At 41.1% G+C, this 21,368-nt stretch overlaps 1 long non-coding RNA gene across 3 annotated transcripts in view; it reads right to left on the reverse strand.

Annotated features, from left to right (window-relative positions):
* Positions 1 to 5,131: 5,131 nt before the first annotated feature.
* LOC115567611 (uncharacterized) overlaps positions 5,132 to 21,368 on the reverse strand; it is a 110,616-nt gene continuing 94,379 nt past the window's right edge. For 2 of the 3 annotated variants that reach the window (XR_003981233.1, XR_003981234.1), the window contains 3 exons: positions 13,545 to 13,558; positions 12,632 to 12,686; positions 5,132 to 7,585 (listed from right to left, as the gene is read on the reverse strand). This is a non-coding gene — a long non-coding RNA (uncharacterized LOC115567611). The remainder of the gene's footprint in view (positions 7,586 to 12,631; positions 12,687 to 13,544; positions 13,559 to 21,368) is intronic. The other variant, XR_003981232.1, reaches the window with a different exon arrangement.

The following is a 21,368-nucleotide window of genomic DNA, read 5'->3' on the forward strand; positions in this document are numbered from 1 at the left end:
ATGAAATGTATGGTAAATCAAACTTTAACCCATATCAATTAATTTAACCCATAAACATTATTCACAAACATTGTCATGTTTTATAAACCGTTTATTGAGTTGTAACTAAATACATTGTATTGCAAAGTTCAACTGATGTAAACGGTTAATTAATACTGTGCAGTTCATTGATATACATTATTTGCGATGGCAATATCAAAGTTGGAACTGTTTGCAAACAGTGAAATGACTGTAAACTGAAGATTCATGAACTATAAATCGAACACTTACTGATGATGGCTGTTACACAGCTTTACCATTTGTAAGTAAAACAACTGTCAAACCTACAGCAATAGGCTTTTAAATGCCATGTAATGTGGAGGTTTAGGGCAGATTTGAGAATTAAAAAATACATTTAGGTTAAAATTAAGACTTTCATGAGCTGGGAATCAAACATACGTTATGTAGATGTACCAGACCCCAAAATGTCTTTGATATCTGTCAAATTCAGCTGTCAAATAATGGACTACTTCTTGTCATGTGTCTTGTTTCTGGTCATGCATGTTGTAAAGTAATACATTCTAATTAATAAGGAAAAACATTTGTGATTTAGAAATCTAATCTCAACTCATTATATGACTATTTTATAAGAATTGGGTGATTATCAGGTCTGGTTTTACTGATGGAAGTCAAACATAATGACTCGGTTTTTTTTATCTTTAGTTTGTATCATTTATTCAAACAAAAATGTCAATATTAAAAATGACCCTTTAAATATTTACACATAATGTCTGAACTCTGCGGATCTGTAGGCAGCTGGATTTGTGTACCGGAGTTCAGAAGATCAGACAAATTGGGACTTTCAGTTCTCTCAGTGGAATGAACTGCTTTGAAGAGCAGAGGATACAAATTCTTTACAAAGAGTTGTGTTGGGGATGTAAAATATGTGATATATATTATAATGTGCCATGTGTGAGATGGTGACACCAAAAATGTGAAGCCGATATTTTTTTGTATGTGAAGCCTCAATTTTAAAAGAAAATCCTTTAAAGGGCAAAATAATTTGTTCATTAAGTTGCATTCAGGGTCAAGTCAGTAAAAGAAAGAATGTAAAATTTTGTATTCACATTTTAGAATTCAACATGAAGATACAATTCTACACATTTACATGGTCAGCAGATTGATTTATTTAACATTTTATTACAGAGGGTTATATGATGAAATGCAGTCCTTGATACTTCACAAAAAAGGGTAAATAGATGAAGAAATAAGAAAGAAATAAGTCATGAAAATAAAACTATATTTTTGCCATTAAATAGCACATTATCCAAATTACATGAAAAGGGGGAAAATCCATATTGTCATAACCCATCCATGATCAATGTTCATTGTATAAATCTGCCATGTTGTGGGGGACAAGGACACAACTACTGTAAAAAGACAAGAGGGCAAATTCTTTTCTGGTCGATATTATAACTCGGAGCTTAAATTCACAAAGACAAGTTTAAGAATGAAGTCCTGAGGGGTCGAGAGAGTGACACCAAGAAATGTTGCTTCTTAATTATCAGAAAGGAGCTTTTGTTTTAATGGTGAGGCCTGTAGAAAGACTGTCCCTTCACAAAGATGACCTTATTCATTTACATTCATGCACACTACAGTCGGTTTCAGGATTCTTTACAAAAAAAGAAGGCTTAGATTCATAAAAGGAAGAGATTTGTGAAGATTTTGGCTTAAATGTTTTTACTCGCACAACAAGGCCGTGTTTGAACAATCTGAAGTTGAATGCTCATCCATTACTTAAATATTGTTAACCATGACAACTACAGTCACTTAGCCTATTTTGTCATTTCAACAACAGAGACAAAAGTGTTAAACCGGCACGTGCCTACGTCTTCTAAACCACCATAGCTCTAAACACAGCTATTGTGGCCCATTAATGTCAGTTTACTTGTTCTGAAATATGCAAGCATCGCTTCTTTTTCTGTTTGAATTTTCAATCAGAAAGATCGTTTCAATTCAACAGCTTCAAGGATGAGTTAATTCGGTGCAGAGTTAATACCTTTATATTGTTGTCTAAATATAGCTGTCTATAAAAATGCAACAATTAAAGATATAAAACATCTATTGACCCTAAAAAAATAGATTGGATTGCAGCCTATTCACAACAAAGAATTTTAATGTGTTGTGTGATCTCAAAGAGGAGTTGCATAAAAAGGGCCTTAAATGAAAAGAAAATAGGATTTATAGGTGCAAATGATAAAGAATCATCTCCTTCTTTGTGTCCCCTGTCAGTTGCTTTCTGTCATTTCTCCTCATCCGCCTGTCCCGACCTCCCTGCCTCGCTCTGTCTCTCCCTCTGTCTCTCCCTGAGCCCTGTCCTCAGATGGCTTTTGGCCTACTTTCGGCTGCAGTGAGTTCCAGTGTGTGTGAGCCAAATCTCAGCGTGGATTTACAGGCAGAGCGAGCGAGAAATGGAGGGATCGAGGGAGTGAGAGACGGCGATTGAGTGAAAAAATTCATGTCGAATGAGATAGAGATTCAGTTTTTTGCTGTCGGTATACATTGCTCTGCCGCTGTGTCTTTGTTCCAACAGTCGTGGGTAACATTTTCTACAGATTTAGTCATGCACATAAACGACATGTTAAACAAATTACCTTACTTATTCCCTTAGTCAAATTGACAATGATCATAACTCTCATGGTATACATTCAATGAGCTGCTCATATGCATTCCTCTTGAGGCAGTTTCTGGTGTGAAAACTGTTGAGATTGAGCCTCAGAACAGCCACATTTAAATTAAAATGGAAAATACTCGCAAATGTCCTTAAAATATGACTGCATCTAATTTTCAAAAGGATGCATCAATGCATCCTATTAAAAGCTGTAAATAGGGATTGATTTCCTCTGTGCTGTTTGTTTTCTATAATCAGAGGGCTCCATGGCGACCACACACTGAGGCGATTCACAGGATAGCTGTTAATGAAGTCATGTAGAGGAGAGAGGGGTGGGAAATCAAAGTGTTGAAGCAAAGCAACAAACCATCAAAATATACTGTGTGCATACTTCCAGTTTATTCCAGACTGAGCTTAAGTTATAACAGAACAGATAGCTATGCTGTACTCGTGATGATCTTTTATACCTTTTTTTCTTGAAAGTCATTGAAAGGGACTGAATCTAAATGACTGACATTGATGATGGGATAATTGACTTTATTGTTGTGAACTGTTTTAAAGAAAGGCAACAATTTCATATTGGTTGACCAAATGATAAACTTACCTGTTGGGAATTAGAAATCAAAATGGTTCATGTTTTTTTTTTTTTTTTTACTCTGGTGTTAACATTTAATCATAGATTAAGTGTTGTTGGATCAAAAATACAAGTTTACATTTAAAATGTATGTTTAGAGAATAAAAAGACAATGGCATCTACTTCTAAAAAGTAACTTCATCAGTACATTTCAATATATTAAGCATTAACATTTTACAATTTTAGCTGAATATATGGTTCTACAAATATTGGCCTCTGAATTGCATACTGATGTAAAGATAATTCTAAAAAGGAAAAAGTTAATAATACATTTATTTGCAACTGCCCAGAATAACAAAAATACCACACAACCACCTGTGAAACGGAAACAATTGTAATATATTTTTCTTTTACATAAGCAAGCATCTGGAGCTCATGCTGCCGTCTGTAGCTCAACCAGGACTTTAGCTGTTTGTACTATTTTGTGTAAATCCAATAAACCCAATCCAGAAAAATATAATAGTCTCAGTTTGACATTTACTTGAAAAGGTTTGCAACATGGAACATTTTTTTTTCATCTCACCAACCAAATCTCATCTCGCCAACAAAACATGTGACAGGAATTGTTTATCCTGGATTTATTTTCTTTTCCCAGTGACATGGATGATCTGTATGGCCAAATATAGACTGCACCATGTTGCACAGAGAGCAGCTGACATAATAGAAGATGCTGATCAAAAGCATATAATGAACATCAGTTCTTTGTATTACAATAATGACTTTCCATAATATACTGAAAAATCTGTCTATGAAGAAGCATGAGCAGTGCATTTCTTCTTTCACAGTAGCCCTGGTTGTTTATGAAGCAATACAACTACAGGACTTGAGTGTTGTTTTTCACACTTGGAAAGTATCACCTTGATGCAGTTATTAACCATCTTGCTGTATCAGCTACACTGTGCCTATATCACTGTCATTATAACTATGGCCAATGTTAAACTGAAAGCTGACTATCACAAGTCCAGGCAAGACCTCCTGCAGTGTTGTAAGTAATTCTTGGAAGTGTGATGAATCACTGAGGAAGAGGAGGCAGGCTGAGGTTAATGGACACCGCAAAAGGTTTACACTTCATCGCTCAACCACGTTTGGAATTAATGCCATGAATTGATAGGTTGCGGCACCCTGGAGCATGTGAAGATCGAATTTTCCTCTAAAAGTCAGCAATAGAAATTCACTTAGCATAATGTATGCTATAATGTTAGCATCAGAATGACTTAATGCTCACTAAAATGATAGCATAGGGCTATATTACTCATAATTATGTACATGTAAATTAGCTGGGAGTATACTAACACATGGCATAATGTCTGTAATACAATATTAGCACGATGCCTTGTGCCGCTCAACACTTTGTATGCTTATATGTTAGCATTGGGTAGTATTTAACAGAATAGTATACACTAAAATGTAGGCTTGTAATATAGTGTCACAGTATGGTTGCCTACAATCACTTCAAATACTTTGTATAAAAATGTCAGTATTGAACCTACTGTCACTTATCACAGAACATGCTAAAATGCTGCTATAAATATCGTTTAGCACAATGTGTCATATGTGTGACTGTACATGTGACAAGAAAACCTGATTTGATTTGACATTCAGATACTTATGGGTTAGCATGACACATAGCCTGCTATTGATATATGCTTACACAGCATTATGTGTACTTAAGTGTAAGCATAAACCTTATTATTACTTTTAGTAATTATTTAGCAAAGTGAAAAAGTGAACAACCAACTTAGCAATAATTATTCCTGTCAAATCATAGAATTCTTAATTCTTCTTCCAGCCTGTGAAAAAATGTTTGAATAGAACCATATCCATTTCTTGAAATAATGCAAAAGACGGACATTTTTAATAAATATCTTTATTAGCATCAAAACATTTTAAAAGTCATTACTCTGGAAAAAGCATCTTAATATCACATTAACAAAAAAAGATAATAGTCCTACTTTGGCTACAAGTCAGTATGTGTGTGTGTTACCAGTAAAATGTAAGAACATGTCAAAATATCATGTACACCACACCAATATATGAAGCCCATGCATGTGTATGGGCAGTCGGAGCTTGCTTCAGTGTGCCTGTCATATCCGTCTCAGGTTCATGGACCATTCCTCGACATGTCCTGACCTGGTCTAATAGGCTGTAAGAGAGAGAAAGACAAAGCTGTTTCAGAAAGTACAGCACAAACTGTATGTATAACACGCCAGCAGCACACCACATTGGTGCTACTGAAGTTTGGATTTCCTCTCCTCCTGCTGAAATGAATGTGAGCAAACGAAAAGCAACACAAATTCATCACAATCTGAACATCATACTTCAAGTCACATTAATATTTGGATTTCTAGTTACATATTTATGGTATTTATGTAGGTCTAATTAGCGTGACAAAAAGGGGTTAATCATGTATTATTGTGATATTGTAAGCCATTTCACATCAATACACAAATGCATATATCCAATTTCAGATCATATGGACTAATTACTGCAAGCATAGTGAGACTAATGAGAACTTGCTTGTCAACCAAATGTATTAATGTCTTTATTTCAGTCCATTTACTGTACCACTTCTTTGTGGTCAGCACAGAGGATGTTGTAATATATCTTGGCAGCTCTGCAGAAACAAATATCAGGCCAAAGAATTAATCGTGTTGAAACAGATTCAAGACTTAAAAAAAGGTACAAAAATACCTTCACAGATAAAATATACAACATGCCAGATGACATGCCTGTTTAGAAAAAAAAGTCCCACAACTCACTCAGAGCTTCTATTAATAAGCATGACAGTTGAAAGAATTGACAATCATGTGAAACGACAGCATCAAGGCTTTATTTAGACACAACTGTAAGACGTCTCTATTTCAATACCAGGCCTCTGAAGAGAACACTGCGCTTACTGTACTGCTCTCACATCCGTGCTTTATTTATTGGAAGGGGAAGAAAGTGTCATTATCTGTTATATGTTATATTGTAGTATGATCCAATATCTAGTCATGATCTTTATAAAGTTGCCAGAGCAAAATAGAAGTAAAATGTAGAAACACATTAACTAAATTCTCTGCTGTTGTACAGATCACTATATAAACGTAACATGAAGTCTACATGATCCATACACTATAAATTCATAGCATAAAGACTGTTTTCATATACGTTTGCCATACACATCATCTTTGGTAATGATCTGCGGTAAGCACACACGTAATGTTTCTTCTGCAGTGGCTTAATAAAAGAGATGCACCAAAAAAGATCCTTGTAAGTTGTAGATTTGACGTTCACCTTGTAGAAGAAATGGAACATGGCAGTGACAATGCACTCTGACCAACACAGACAACACATGACAGTCAGTGTCACTGAGGTGAACAATGCACCGTGATCTCACAGCTGGATATTCACAATCAGACCTAATGAATTGGAATTCATTTGGACTTATTTGAAAACATTAACGCCGTGCAACATATTGAACATTCACAAGTAAAACACAGAAAAGGTCAGCTGAAAGACAGGTAAAAAAAACAGTAACACATGAGATCATGTGCTGAGCAAATTATGTCCCAAATTGCAATACTGTACAGTGTAGTATTAAGATGTATGTACTAGATGCACATAAAGTACTCCATATTTTAGTTTTTAAAGATTACTTTAAGATACTGAATATCTGCAGTGACACTTCAGCCTCCCTGGGCTGTTTTTTCATAATTGATTAATCTGCCTTTTATTTTCTTGACAAGCTTTGTCCATAAAATGTAAAAAAAAATAGTGACAAATGTCCACCTTTTCTGACCAACAGTCCAAAAATCTAATATATTCAGTTTATATTTCTGCATGACATAGAAGCAACTTGGAAACCGCACATTTGAGAGACTCAGATTATGTGAGAATTGTTGGTGTTATAATACTGTCCTGATCCAACTGCTGCAAGACAAGCGCATCATCATCAAAAAGATTAGAGATATAGTCCTTCAAAAATTTGCCAGCTCAGTTGAATAAAGAGAAACCAACTCGAAGCCTCCAAATCAAATCTCTTTCTGTGCAGACTCAGAGTGGCTGATCGCATCTGCACGGCTCCCCCGTATCAAGGCTGTGGAGGCAGAAAATGATCCAAAACGATGAGCTCTTTTTGCTTCAAACACCCAGAAAATGTTTGCAGCTTTTAGGCTGACGTGGCAGTAAAGGGTTAAATGTTGATTCATCAGGGGATTTCCAGCGTGTCTTTAAATCCAGCGTGACCTGCAGCAGGACAACACTGACACTGAAGAGGAGACGGGCTCGGCCTCAGCCTCCGGTCATCACTACCTGGATTTCTAATAGGTGGAGACAAAGGGAACAATTTTAATGCAGGTGTTTCTGTGTGTGTGTGTGTGTGTGTGTGTGTGTGTGTGTGTGTGTGTGTGTGTGTAACTGCTGACACATTGTTGGTGACATTAGTCTCTCTGATTAATGAGGTTAGTGTGTAGCCTGGTTAATCTGCTGGTGTGATCTGGCTGCACACAATCCCCAAGCTCCTTTAAACTGGCTTTAGTCAGGGTGGACCTACACACACACACACACAGACACACACACACACACACACACACACAGACAGGCGTGCGCGCATACACACATGCGCACCCACACGCACCCACACATACAGGCAAATCATGATGAAAATGTACTCGTCCACCCGACTAGCACATTAAAAACTTCCAGACTGCAGACAAGACAGCATACAGTTTGGCAGCTGATACACAGACCGAGAGAGAAAACCAACAAGAAAAACAACGAAAGCACTGGATCTGCCCCAAATCCTAAATCTCTCAGTTGGCCAAGATACAGTTCTGAGAAGCACATCAACAATTTCAGCGCTGTGGTGGAAGAAATACGCCCCAGGTGTGCCATTACAAAAAGGACCTCCATGGTTTTCTGGTCATAGAAAGTGGGTATGAGCCCACGTGGAGCTGCGACGCCATCTTGTTTCACCGACAAGACTGGGAGGAAGGGGTAGTGAACTCCTCTGCAGTGGGAAGAACTGCTAAACACACACGCACACACACACACACACACACACACACTAACAGACATTACAGACATGCTGACAGATACTGTAGGAAGCAAGCATGCGCACAAACACACGCACGCACGCTGACCAGCTCTGATTATTGATGAGTGTGCTTCTCCCGCCTGCAGCTGAGCCGAGACTGTGTTGAAGGGAGTGGCAGAAAAAACTGCAGAATGGTGACTGTAAACTCAGCACGGAGAGAAACCACCCTGCCGCCACAAAGGAACGTCTCGGCTTATCGCCAGCCGTCTGTCACCTCAATCGACGCTCTCGATGGGCCGATCAATCTCGCTGATCAATAATTTTGCTCTTTTTTTTATCCAATGAGGTTGATTTGTGAAATGTTGTCTCATGGCGCTTTGGGTGTAACCCTGCAGCAACCCACCCAACATACCCTCCCCGCGTACACCTGAACTACTGGACTCGAGACTCCTTTTGACAAGATTTAGATCTTCCACTGGGTGTCCACCGCGCGTTCCACCTTAAAAAAGGTCTACCTTAAAAGGGATTTCATCAATCAACAGCTGTCTGCTAGCACTCTGAATCAACCGATACGGGAGTAGCAGATATTTTGAGTCACAAAAGCTGCATTTAGACAAAAAAATTGAAAATGAAATCTAGACAAGAACATGGCGCAGGATCTCGGTAGGGAAGGTGTCATCACAGGTTTTACTGACTGACACACCTGACGCTGCTCAGTGCAAGGTTCCCAAAGAGTCACCACTTATCCAAAAAAAAGAAGATAAGCATTTGCAGCACATTTTCGTTAGCTCTGTTGGAAATGTTGGATCAGATCTGCTCACGGGCTTTCCAGCTGCAAACCGCATCGTCTCCATCGTGTCAGGAGGCGACGACACTCATCGACACATATCCTCTTTCGTAAAAAAATGTAATCAACATTGGTGAAGCAGATTATCTAGGCGGGTATATGCCCTGCTCAGTCTGTCTGTCTGTCTGTCTGTCTGTCTATCCTCCATGTCTGCCTCAGCTATGGGGACACAGTGTACAGACAGTGTGCGGAGCAGTCGAACAATGGAGAGCAAGCCTGCAGTCCCTTTTTCAAGCTTACCGGCCAGACACTAACTGCTCCAGGTTAGTGTTTGTTCACTGGGCTGGACAAATAAAAAACGATTTTTAGGCAGAGCACTGGCAGAAAAAGAAAGACACAGGGCTGACAGAGGTGTTACATAAGAGAATTGCTAAAGCAGCAGATTAGCAGCACAGAGGGGGTTCAAGTTATAATCCATATTAGTTCATTAACAACCGGACGGAAGCGTCTCCGGAAATCCACCAAGTCACGGTTGATGCACTGAGATACAGGGAAGCATCTTTTGCAACATCATATCCAGCTGTTGCGAGCTGGAAAAAAAATGAGACTGAAGGAGGGAAAATGATAAGTGTAGCTTTCAAGGTCAAAAGTGAAAGCAAACTGTAATGGATGTGATGTCAAAAAAGGCCTTTATTGATCAACATAAAATGAAGCCTCAGGGTCACAGTGATGTCAGACGTCAGTCATACAAGAGACGCAATCTCTGAAGCCAAGCATGTCCGAATACGAATCTTACAATGTCATAACATCAAATCGAAGATAACAAACTGCAGAACATTTAAAACCAAAAAACAAGTTTTTCATACGCATCTATGTGGGGCTTTGCATTGGCACAACTAATGTCTCGCACCCAGCTCAACTTCCAATTCCAAATATCTGAAATGTTCAGCTGTATAAGATTCAGCATCTATTCAAATGAACAGAAGCATCCATGAAGAAGAGTTATCATCAATATCCATGCTGCGCGCCCCATTAAAACCAGATATTAGCTGTGGTGTGATTGGCCTAAGTCAAATATTGATGAATCGTGCTGTCACAGAGCTGCTGTTAAAAAAAAAGAAGAAAAATGCTGCAACTGGCTTTCAGGAGAGCGACAGCCTCCTAAGCACAAACTGTAAGGTTCAGAGGAGGACGATATGATATTCTCAGCTAACCCTTAAACAACCAGTCGGAAGATTCGGGAGAGAAAACAACCTCATGGCTCAAAGAAAATTGATGTGCACCCTGAAGAGCCGCCATGTGCTGCCTTGCTACTATAACCAGCTGAACTGTCATTCAAAGTCAGAGAGTCGGAGTCTTGCTACTATCAACGACAGGTTGCGGCTACACACCACGATCAAATCAACAGTTTCATATTCAGAAACACTTTGCGCATGAATCATGGAGGGTGTCGATGGCGTCGTCTAGCGGCAAAAGGCGCCCCGGGGTATCCTCAGTGGACATCACTAGCTGCGCCATGAGTGTGTTCTCGCTGCTGCCTTTTTACATTTGTGTTAGCATGAGTGAGTGAGTGAGCTCTGACATCGCTGAGGGTTCACTGAGGTCAAGCACATAATGTACAGAGCTGTCATGGTCACGCTCTCAACATTACTCTGTGCTGCTCTCAAGTCATAAAGGTACATGCGCACACACGGACAGCCAGGCTGCTGGAGAAACAAAGAGCGACCGCACTGACAGATGCTTCTTTACTTAACAGTGTCCACTGGTGTATGAGGAGGCTAATGCTATCACAGCGGCAAAGAGCAGAACTTTCACTATTCCTTTAGCAGCACCTGCGACAGCGCCTATTAGGTTTAGTCAGCAAGTGGCTGAGGGTGCTAAGAAGGCTGGTTTTTAAAGATTCCTTTGCTAAATAATTAGCTTAGATGCTCAACCAAGAATTCCATTGAGGTGGGGAGTCATTTTAAAATTAGCATGTAACATTAAAACTGAAAAGCAGAATAAAAGGCTTTCACGCATCAGATCAAAATGCTACATTAGCATGGCATCATGAGGTGTTTTATTTGTGAGCACACGTGCAGCATCACATTAAAGTTCAACAATACCGACTGACTGATGGCTGATGGGTAAATTAAGGCAAATATCAAAGGCAAATTATTAGCGCAGCCCTCGTGCCAGTGGCCAACACAGATACAATCAGGCCTCTGTTGCATTAAGAGGATAGCTTCCTGTCATCCATGTAGCTGCTTCGGCTCACCCTGCCTTAACTTTGTCACATGACCCCTAAAAAACAGATGACATGCCACTACATCCTCCTAAACCCAGAGATTTCACCAGTCAATAGTCAATAGTATCGACTTAATCCACATTTCATCATACGTGATGGTGCGTGCTGCAGCAGACTGAGCACAGGTGACATGCAACATACAGCAGGGTGTGAGCCAAACTGAAAAGTGTGACACGGTGAGCGTATGGTGAACGCCTTAGCTCACTGCGCCATGGCCTTCCCCCTCTGATCGCCATTGTTCGCGGCAGGAACATGTGGGAGATAATGCTGGCCGTGCATCCCTCTCAGCTCCCGAGAGCCTAACCCGTGGACATGAAAGCACAACGTCACAAGTTAGGGTCTCAGGGACGGAGAGAGATGCATCTTCCCACGGACTCCTCTACTTCCTCATATAGCTGCTTCCAGCGCTGAGCGTTCGGGATTTTCACTCTTTCGTTCTTTGCCATAAAATTCGAGAGGAATATTGTTCCTTGACAAAAACGCGTCCGCGCACTGAACTCGTCTTTAAGTCAAATGAGGACTCAGAGCGTCTGAGCATCTCTTGCATACAGAGCGAGCGCTGCCTCTTACAGACACGCAGCTACGCATCACACACACACACACGCACACACACACACACACACACACACACACTCCTATATTACTGCATTAATTGAGCATGCTCATTGCAACCTCCACTGCCCCATATGTATCTGTGAACATACAACAAGTGCAAGCCTCAGCCAGACACAACATTGGCCAGCCTCCCCCCCAACTCTCGCTCTCTCTCTCTCTCTCTCTCTCTCTTTCTCCCTCGCCCCCTCCCCCACCTCAGTTGAACAATACAGCACTTTGAAAAATGCCTCCTGCCATCAGGTACAGAGCTCGCTGTTGTACAGTACGCCTAAAGATCCCCCGCCGTCTCAGGGAAAATCAAACTCAGCCGATGATTGTTGATCATTACCGCAGACGTACGAGATAAAAAGCCTGTGTGGATGCATCGATTACAGCATCGAAATCTGAAGCTGAAATCCCTCTGACACGATGACTTGCATGCTCGTCTGACCGTCATGTCTTTCACTGTTAATAAAACCGTTGAATTCATGCTCAATCATGGCTTGCGCAAATTTCCCGTCCAGGCTGCACAGAGAAAAAGACGATCCAGATAACAAAGCTCTACGGCTCCTTCATGCCACCATGGTGGTCTGAAGCTTAGGAAACAGATGGGGAGCAGAGAGGAAAGTGGAGAGGAAGAGTATACGTTGGTATCGACTCACCCTCCCCTTCGGATCCAGGATGCCTTCTTCGCTCGTTGTTCTTCTAGCTGGCTTCCTGCTCGGGAAGGGAAGAAATAAGAGACAGAGAGAGAAAGAGAAAGCTCAGATTTAAACTCACAGCATGCCAACAAGATTCCAATTATTTTCAGAAGAAGGGGCTTTTTTATCACAAAAAAAAACAAAGCGCAGAAGAGGTCCATCCATCCGGCGAGCTGCTTGAAGCCATGCGAAATAAAAATAGGAAGAGATCGACGGACGGAGAAAGAAAGAGCGGCATGAGGATGGGTGGTAGGACCGAGCCGGAATGAACCATGTGCACACTCTCTCTCCCTCTATCTCTCCGCTCTCCAGCTCTCTTTCATACACACACACACACACACACACACACATATACAAACACACACACACACACACAGAGGGAGAGTGAGCAGGCCGGGGAGGAGGGTAGCGAGAGAGAGTCGGCGAGACGACCTTCTTCCCAGAAAACGAAACGCTGAAAGGAAGAGAGACTTAAAGGTTAGCAAGAACAGGTAGACGGCAAGGAAAAGTGAGGGAGACTGAGCGAGCGGACGACAAAGAGAGTGAGAAAGAGTGATAGAGAAAAAGCGCTAGAGAGAGAGAGAGGGAGAGAGAGGGGGGAGAGAGAGAGCTAAAATAAAAGCGAGCATCGAGCCACGGAATCAGTGCTTGCAGCCAGGGCCACAGTGCCAGTGAGCATACCAGTATGCTGCCTCACCGAAGGGAGATGGTGGAGGGGGTGGGGGGGGGGGGGTAGTTGTTGGTGGTGGTGGTGGTGGTGGTGGTGGTGGTGGTGGTGGTGGTGGTGGGGGGGGGGGGGGCACTCACACACATGCATTGCATACACTAAGTAGTGACACACTCATTTGCTTTTCCTCACACCCAAGCTACTTACTTTTTTATCCAAACCTGTAGGTCCAAGGCAGGTTGGCGAGGGAAACAACACACACACACACACACACACACACACACACACACACACACACAAATCCAGGTTAAAGGACAAAACCAATGCGCCTGCTGATCTCTTGTCTCGCTCCTCTTTCTCTCTCCTCGCCCTTTTCCCTCGCATTGTTTTCTCTCTCTTTCAATCACATGCAGAGCTGGAAAGGAGGGAAGACAGGAAAATAACATAACTCCCCCCTCCTCTCCTTCTACCCAATATTAGCACTCCACCTCTTTCACTCAATCTTTCTCTCACTCTGTCTTTTCCCCCCTCTGCCTCCTTTTTCTTTCCATGTTGATCGGCACGAGGAAAAATATTTTTTTCTTTAAAAAAGGCAAAAAGGGGGAGAGAAATATCATCCATAATTTGCCTCACAGCTGTAATTGCTTACAGCCAGAGGCCCACTTTTCCTCCGTGTCAGACGAGTGAGAGAGAGGGAGAGAGAGGGAGGTGGGGAGGAGGGAGGGAGGGAGGGAGATAGAGAGAAAGTAGTCCTCCTTTTGTTGTTTTTTCCACCTTGCCGTTGTCCGCTTTCCACCCATAAAACAAATCCTCTGTTCTCTTCTGCATGCATGCAAAAACAAAAATCCACTTTTCCAGTGTTTGCACTCTATCATTTCTTTTCTCTTCTCTCATTCTGTGTCTCACACGAGCCGACATCACTCACACTGTCCCTTCAGAAAAGGAGAGAGAGGGAAAGAGACGGAGCGAGAGAGAGCGAGAGAGAGAGAGAGAGAGAGAGAGAGAGAGAGAGAGAGAGAGAGAGTGTGAGAGAGAGAGAGGGGAGCATAGAAAAATTGCTACATGATGTGCTTTGGCTTATAGAGGCTACATTTAATCTCCCCCAGGCTGAGAGAGTGAGTGAGTGAGTAAGAGAGAGAGAGAGAGAGAGAGGGAGGGAGGGAGGAAGGAGAGAAAGAGGAGAGATGATGGGATGATGGGGGGAGGGACAGATGGAGTGGAGAAGGAGAGCGAGACGTACAACCAACTGTAGGCCCAAATCAGCGACGGGGCCCGGAGAGACTGGGAAGGGGGAAAAAAAGAGAAAAAATCCCTGAGACCACACTGCCCTCTTGCTTTTCTTCCGCTCTCTCCCTCCCTGACTGACTGATTGACCGACTGCGTCTGCACCCCGGCTAATCTCCAATCCTCTTTGACTGCCGTCTGGCAGGCGACGCATTGTGCCGTTTTCTATCTCTATACAGCTGCAGTTGCCGGAGAAAACTGTGCATCTGGATCTACAGTGCGCTACACCCCCCCGGCAACATACACTGACCTTAACCAATTTAAAAGTGTCCCTGTTGACACAAACATGCAGACACACAGAGCAGCTATCCTCATTTAACACCTGCTTTGTGTCCAGATAGAGGCAGTCTTCAGTGAGGTGCTAATATTAGCATGCTTTGACGGTGAGAGCCTGTAGCAGGCAGACAAAGGCTCACACACCCCTGCACTCACACATGTGCATAGTGAGGCATACACACACACACACACACACACACACACAGCTTCCTACGTACCTTCCAAGTAGGAAGGTGCAGGAAGACACCAACTATGAACAAACAGAGAAAATCATTGAAAGGGTTTTCATGGCTATGAAATGAAAATACTTTGATTAATCTTGGTGCAAAACTCCATCCACACGCTGAAGGCTAAACTTTGCATCCAGGTAAATGACAGCTCATCCATTGATTTACCGATCCCATTTCACCCTCTTCAAGCATTCGTTATATGCTGGTAATGGCCAGGAATCAGCCCCAGCGAGCCAAGTAGTACATCAAGAGAGACCCAGATCTGTCACACTAGCCCACGCATTCGTGAAAACAGCAGCAGGACTGCAAATAAGCACACAGCACCGGGCCTGCAGAGCCAGAGAGGCAGAAAACAAACATACAGTGTCAAGGCTGAGTGTGTGTGTGTGTGTGTGTGTGTGTGTGTGTGAGAGAGAGAGAGAGAGAGAGAGAGAGAGAGAGAGAGAGAGAGAGAGATAGAGAGAGAGAGAGAGAGCGAAAGAGCACGCTGAGCAGAGCAGGGTGACATGCCAGACACACTTGCTGGATGGCTGAAGCAGCAGCATTGTTGGCCAGTGTGACTGATTGACAGCTGTCACGTCTGACTGATGGGACGAAGAGGGCAGGCGTTCATGGGGTCATAAAGGTGTGTTGCTATGGCAACAGTAATGATGAAAATAAAGGTTCAGGAAGAAGATGTAGTGTTACTGTCATAGAGTTAGACTGAATGACTGCATATCTGTAGTTGTTATTGTTAATACACATTTGAAACATTTAATTTCTTCTGTTTTTGTTTTCTAGAGGAAACCTGCTTAAATTGTTGAATCTCAAATTTCTGACAGTGAAATAACAAAAGAAAATCCTAAAAAACAAGATTTGAAAGAACAATCACAGTGCAAGGAAAGCCTGCAAAAAATGTGCCGTAATATCACTTCAGTATTGTAGTAAATGCTTGGAAGCAGTTACAGTAAATGCTGACATTTCTAGATTTGAAGACGATAAAATGGGAGAGTAAAGTAAAGAAAACAAGTGGGGAAATCTACAAAATGGAGTAAAAAAAAAAAGTCTGGTGGTTAGGGTTAGCGCGCACGCACACACACACACACACACACACACACACACACACACACACGGAAAAAGGAACAACATTTGTATATCTGCTACAGAGAAAAAAAGAGGAAATAAGGGGAAAACTGAAGGAGCAGACAGACCGCATCATACCCTACACAGCTCTAACTTTGTGCTCTGGTTTGGATTAATGCATCATGCCACACTCACACACTCTCACACGTGTGCATGCACACACAGTCACTAAAAAAACACGCAAGTGTACATGTCACTTTAGGATAGCCTCATATGTTTTAAAATCTATTGTTTCATTTTTTCAATCATTTGCCAAGTCACCAAATCTTAACCTCCAACAGCTGTACACTTCACAAATGTAACCAACAGGGGGCAGTCTTTTGCTCCTCTACCTATTACCTCAGCGCCACATACACACACACACACACAGACACACACACACACACAGACACACACACACACCCACACACACACACACACACACACACACACACACATCCTGATAGACTGGGAGGCAGGCGACTGGCAGGCCTCAGTATACTCTTGGTTTACACCATGTGAAGGCTAATACATGCATGCTGCTGCTTCACTGGGAGTTCTCAGTGCTGTGGCTCCAGCAGAGACAGGCCAGCTTTATAAGCACACATCAGCCAGGAGATTCACAGCAATAGAGAGGAATTTACTACGTTTCTTATCACGAAGAGAGTGGAAGAAACAGGAGTTCTCTTTGATATGAGAGGACACGTGTAGAGGGAAGGGACTGAGCAGCGATAGTTGCTGTGATTGATTTCCAGAGGATTTCATTAAAAATAAATCTAAAAAATGATTTTATTTATTCAAAAGTTTGACATGAGAAGAGATTCCCTTTTGAAATAAAAGAATAAAGTAGTGAATCCAATAAATCTTGTCTAACAAGCCGAGCCAATGCCATGCTGTGGAATCCGAACAATCTTCTGTGTGTTGCTGTAATTGTTCAGTAGATTTCTCGTTCCTCCATGAGTGTCACAATATTTCACATGTCAGATAGTATGACAGCAGTAGCTTCCACGCAGTCTGCGTCTGCCCATTGGAAATATTATGACAATAATTGTTCACGGTGACAACTGATTTCACTGCCTGTAAACGGACTGGGATGCTGTCGTCTGAGGCTCGCGTTCACATTTCAAACTCTTCTCCCTTACGTGTCTGATACCTTTTACAACGGCTATCTGTCATCACACAAACAACTCGACGGAGGCAGCTGAAACTTCTTCCACACAAACATCGGCGTTAATGAAGTTACCGCTGAGCGAATAATAAAACGCCACCTCACAATGAAACTGAACTGGTGCTTCAGACGCTGAGCGAGGTTAAAAGCCCTCACATGTCAGTCCATCAGCTCTGATCGCTACCTGCCTGCTACACACAGACCAACACCACCTGACACACACACTGACACACACCTAACAGGTCAACACACACACAAACCCAAAGATTTGGACCTTTTAGTAATAATCTGATTAGAGCTTGAACCATACTAGATTTTTGAGACAGACGTTGGTAGTAAAAAATCAGCCAATATTATCATTTACACAGAGTATTTACATAGACACACATTTGTGAAAATATATGTAATGGAGGCAGGATATTTTACAGTTTAACAACAAACTTTATTGCATTCCAAAATGACCGTGGGGCACTATATCAGTAAACCTCACAGTGAATTTAATAGATATAAATTATGTTATTATTATATAAGTATATCTTTCAATGTAAAACACATATAACAGACACATCCACCAACTGATGTGTCAGTTGGGCTCTGAACTCTGAAATACTGTAGCTCTGAAATACCATCCAATTAGAGTTGTCTACAACTGGTGGATTTGCCGATTTGCTGATTGTCAGAAAATGTATAGCAGTAATTGATAAACCTCCGATTAGGTCAATTTTACAACACAAAATACCAAAAATGTTCCAGCTGCAGCTTCTCATTGTTAGAAACCTGAATAGGTTTATGCAGGTGGTCAAACAAAATAAGCCACCTGAAGACATCACTTTGGGCTTTGGAGAACTCTAATTGACATTTATCACTATCATTGTTCTGACATCTGATGGACCAAACAATCCACTATTTGAAAAAATAATCTTCAGATTAGACTTTTTGCTGTGACGGGCCAAAACTCAAACTTAATGTTGGACCACAGGACAGAAGTTACCACATATTGTGCTGTAGTGTTACTGAAGACAAGTAAGGAAAAATAAATAAATAATTTATTTTCTAAGTTTGATCTATTCTCTTTTGTCCTGTGTTAATGACTCAAAAACTTAAAATAAAAAAATACAAAAATAAATACAAATAAAAAATGTTTTGCCATGATGATTTTTCTAATTTCCTCAAATCTTTTTCACTTGTCTCTCAGGACTTCTGTAGCACTGAGTTCCCTGCCTGCATAAAATGTCCCTCACTGTGCTTTAGATTATGAAGATAATGATCATTTGAAATGCTATGTATCTAAAGAGCATTTTTATAATAGCATTTAAAAACATTTTTTTTAAAGAGAGCATAAACTGTGATTCCTTAATGCTTCATTTATTTTTTGCTAGAAACATTTGGCAACCAAACACTATCTTATGGCGGGCTGACTTTGGTCCTTGGGCCCCACTTTGGTCAGCACTGTTTTAGATAATAATTAAAGAAATTTAAAAGAGATATTTTGTAACTCAAATATGCAGATAAATATAAGTACATATAAATCTGAAGGAAACACTGAAGACATTTTTACAACACTATTTTGTCATGTAAAAAGTTCACATTTAACACTTGTAATATTTCCATATAGACCCATAAATATCAGCTTCAGTATCAGTCTAGCCCAAGAATTAACCGATAATGTACAAACACACACATGTCATAGACAACACACTGGCATCACTGAGCCAAAAGTGGAAACCAGAGCTTTCTCTGCTCCCGCTCCATCAGCAAACAGCCTCGATTGTTATTGACCATGTGGAGTGTATACTATCTTGTGTTGGCAGGCTTTACTTTTTTTAGTTTAACTGCTACAGTAACATTGTATTGTATTGATCCAGCTGTGCAGAGCGCCATGCGTACCTCAGGGAAAGCTAGGAGGTTGTACAGTTATCTCCCGGGGTGTAATTCTCAACTATACAACCTACTACCTCAACCTGGGAGCAAGCAGACCTGGACACCAGGGCTTACTGGCCCAGGGAAAGTCAGGAGACACTTGAACCAGAAAGGGAAGTCCCTCAAAAAAGTTGTACATGCTAACTGGATGCACTTTTTACTCAAACTGCTTTTATCCCGTCTCAAAGCAATTATATCATTTTAAGAGCTGCCCTGGCAGTGCAACTGTGTATCTTAGATACAGTCTCTATACACAAAGCAGATAAACATGTGTGACTCCAAAGCGCCTCCAAACTCTCTACGTCACTGACCCCAAAACACACAAACGAGCCCCAGCCTCCCCCCACACGATGATCAGATTTTCTCCCTTAAACAAAAGGCTCACAGTTGCTCATTTCAAACTGCTAACATGGGAGGTTATGGCTGTTTGTGAGGAAACAGGCATTACAACTGTCATCCGTATGTATTCTCTAATTGGGTTGTCGCCTATTTCATTAACACTAGAAAGGCCGAGCGGCAGCTAATTGACTGCTGAGTAAAATAGCTGCCTCCAACATTTGAAATACACACAAAGAAATTGTAGCTCTAATTATATTTTCTTTTTAAATTGACTCTTTGTTGGCTTTGTCTAACCCCTCAGGGTCCAGTTAGATTATGGACTGAACTGTGTAGAAAATGTTAAAGACCCCTGGAACACCAAAACCCAACTTTTCCAAACTTTGGAGTCATTTTTTTTTTAATAGGTTTTTAGAGGGTTTGAGTTGAGAAACGTGTTCAAGAATGTAAAGATTAAATTTTAAAGAAGCAATCTCATGCGAGGAGAGAGGGAACAATGTAGGCCAGGACTAGTTTCTTGATCAGAGGAAAGCAGTACTGCTGCTATCTGTGACAGGGAAATGGTTAACAGAGTTGGTGAGAGCTGGTGAGCAGCCCCCGCTGTATTTTGCTGATGCTGCTCAGGTCGTTGGTGCTGCACAGACGCAGACCTGTAGATACAAGCTTGTGGTGTCAGTTAACACAAGTTCGGATCTACGGGTTTGGGGCCGTGAGCAGATGACTTCATACATCCATCAGCATGGCGAGACTTTTTGTACTTTATCTTTCAAGAATCCTTTCTAATGGCAGTAAATAAGTGCAAGTTAGAGTCTATCAATTTAAAACTAAATACACAGCCCTTAACACCACTTATTGCTGAAAATTAGATGCAAATAATTAGCCTAATGTTCAACAAAAATGATGAAATCTCCTTCACCAAAGACTTACAAATATTCACAATTTATCTATTTCATAGGAAAGAGAGTGTAAGTGCAGAATAAGGTGAACTACAGATTGTACATCTTATGAAAAAATAAATAAAAGAAAAACTTTGTAAAAAAAACCAAAACAGAACTGAGAGAAGAAAATTCCCTGCTCTCACACAATGTTATTCACAAAATTGTGGGTGGTCATATTTCATTCAATCTCTTTAGAGAGTTTCCACAAAACTCCTTTGACTCCTGATCTCATTTTGATCCCACAATGCACAGCATCATTTCTGTACAGTACACACTGAACTTCGTGTTGTACTAGTTATTTGCTCACAGATTATTACTATGCCAACACTTGCACATCACTCGCGAGAGTCGTTTTAGTGAGTGATAGGCGGAAAAATCCAAGTGGCATTTTAAGAGGCATGTGGCTGAGCTCAAATGAGACGTAAGTAATATAAAATGTTGAAAATAAATTGCAGGAAAAATTGCTCTCGTAAAACATTGTGTTGGAGTTTTTGCTTCATTAATACCTGTGGATATTTAACAGGGCTCTGTGACGACAGAACCATGCCTGACTGTACAGTAAACACTGCAGGAATAATGTGAATTGTCTTCAAACTATTAAATGACCTCTGATGGCGTGTTAGATTTGGGATGCTGTTCTGGTCACTTGATGTTCACGTTGTGTTTGAATACATACAGCTTAAATCATATCAATGATTTGTGTTTTAAAGGATAAAACTGACAGGGTGAAGACTCATGGCATGGTTCTGGATTTCTTAATTCTCAAATCCTCATGAAT

Source organism: Sparus aurata, chromosome 2 (genome assembly GCF_900880675.1).
Source record: "Sparus aurata chromosome 2, fSpaAur1.1, whole genome shotgun sequence".
Taxonomy (NCBI): Eukaryota; Metazoa; Chordata; class Actinopteri; order Spariformes; family Sparidae; genus Sparus; species Sparus aurata.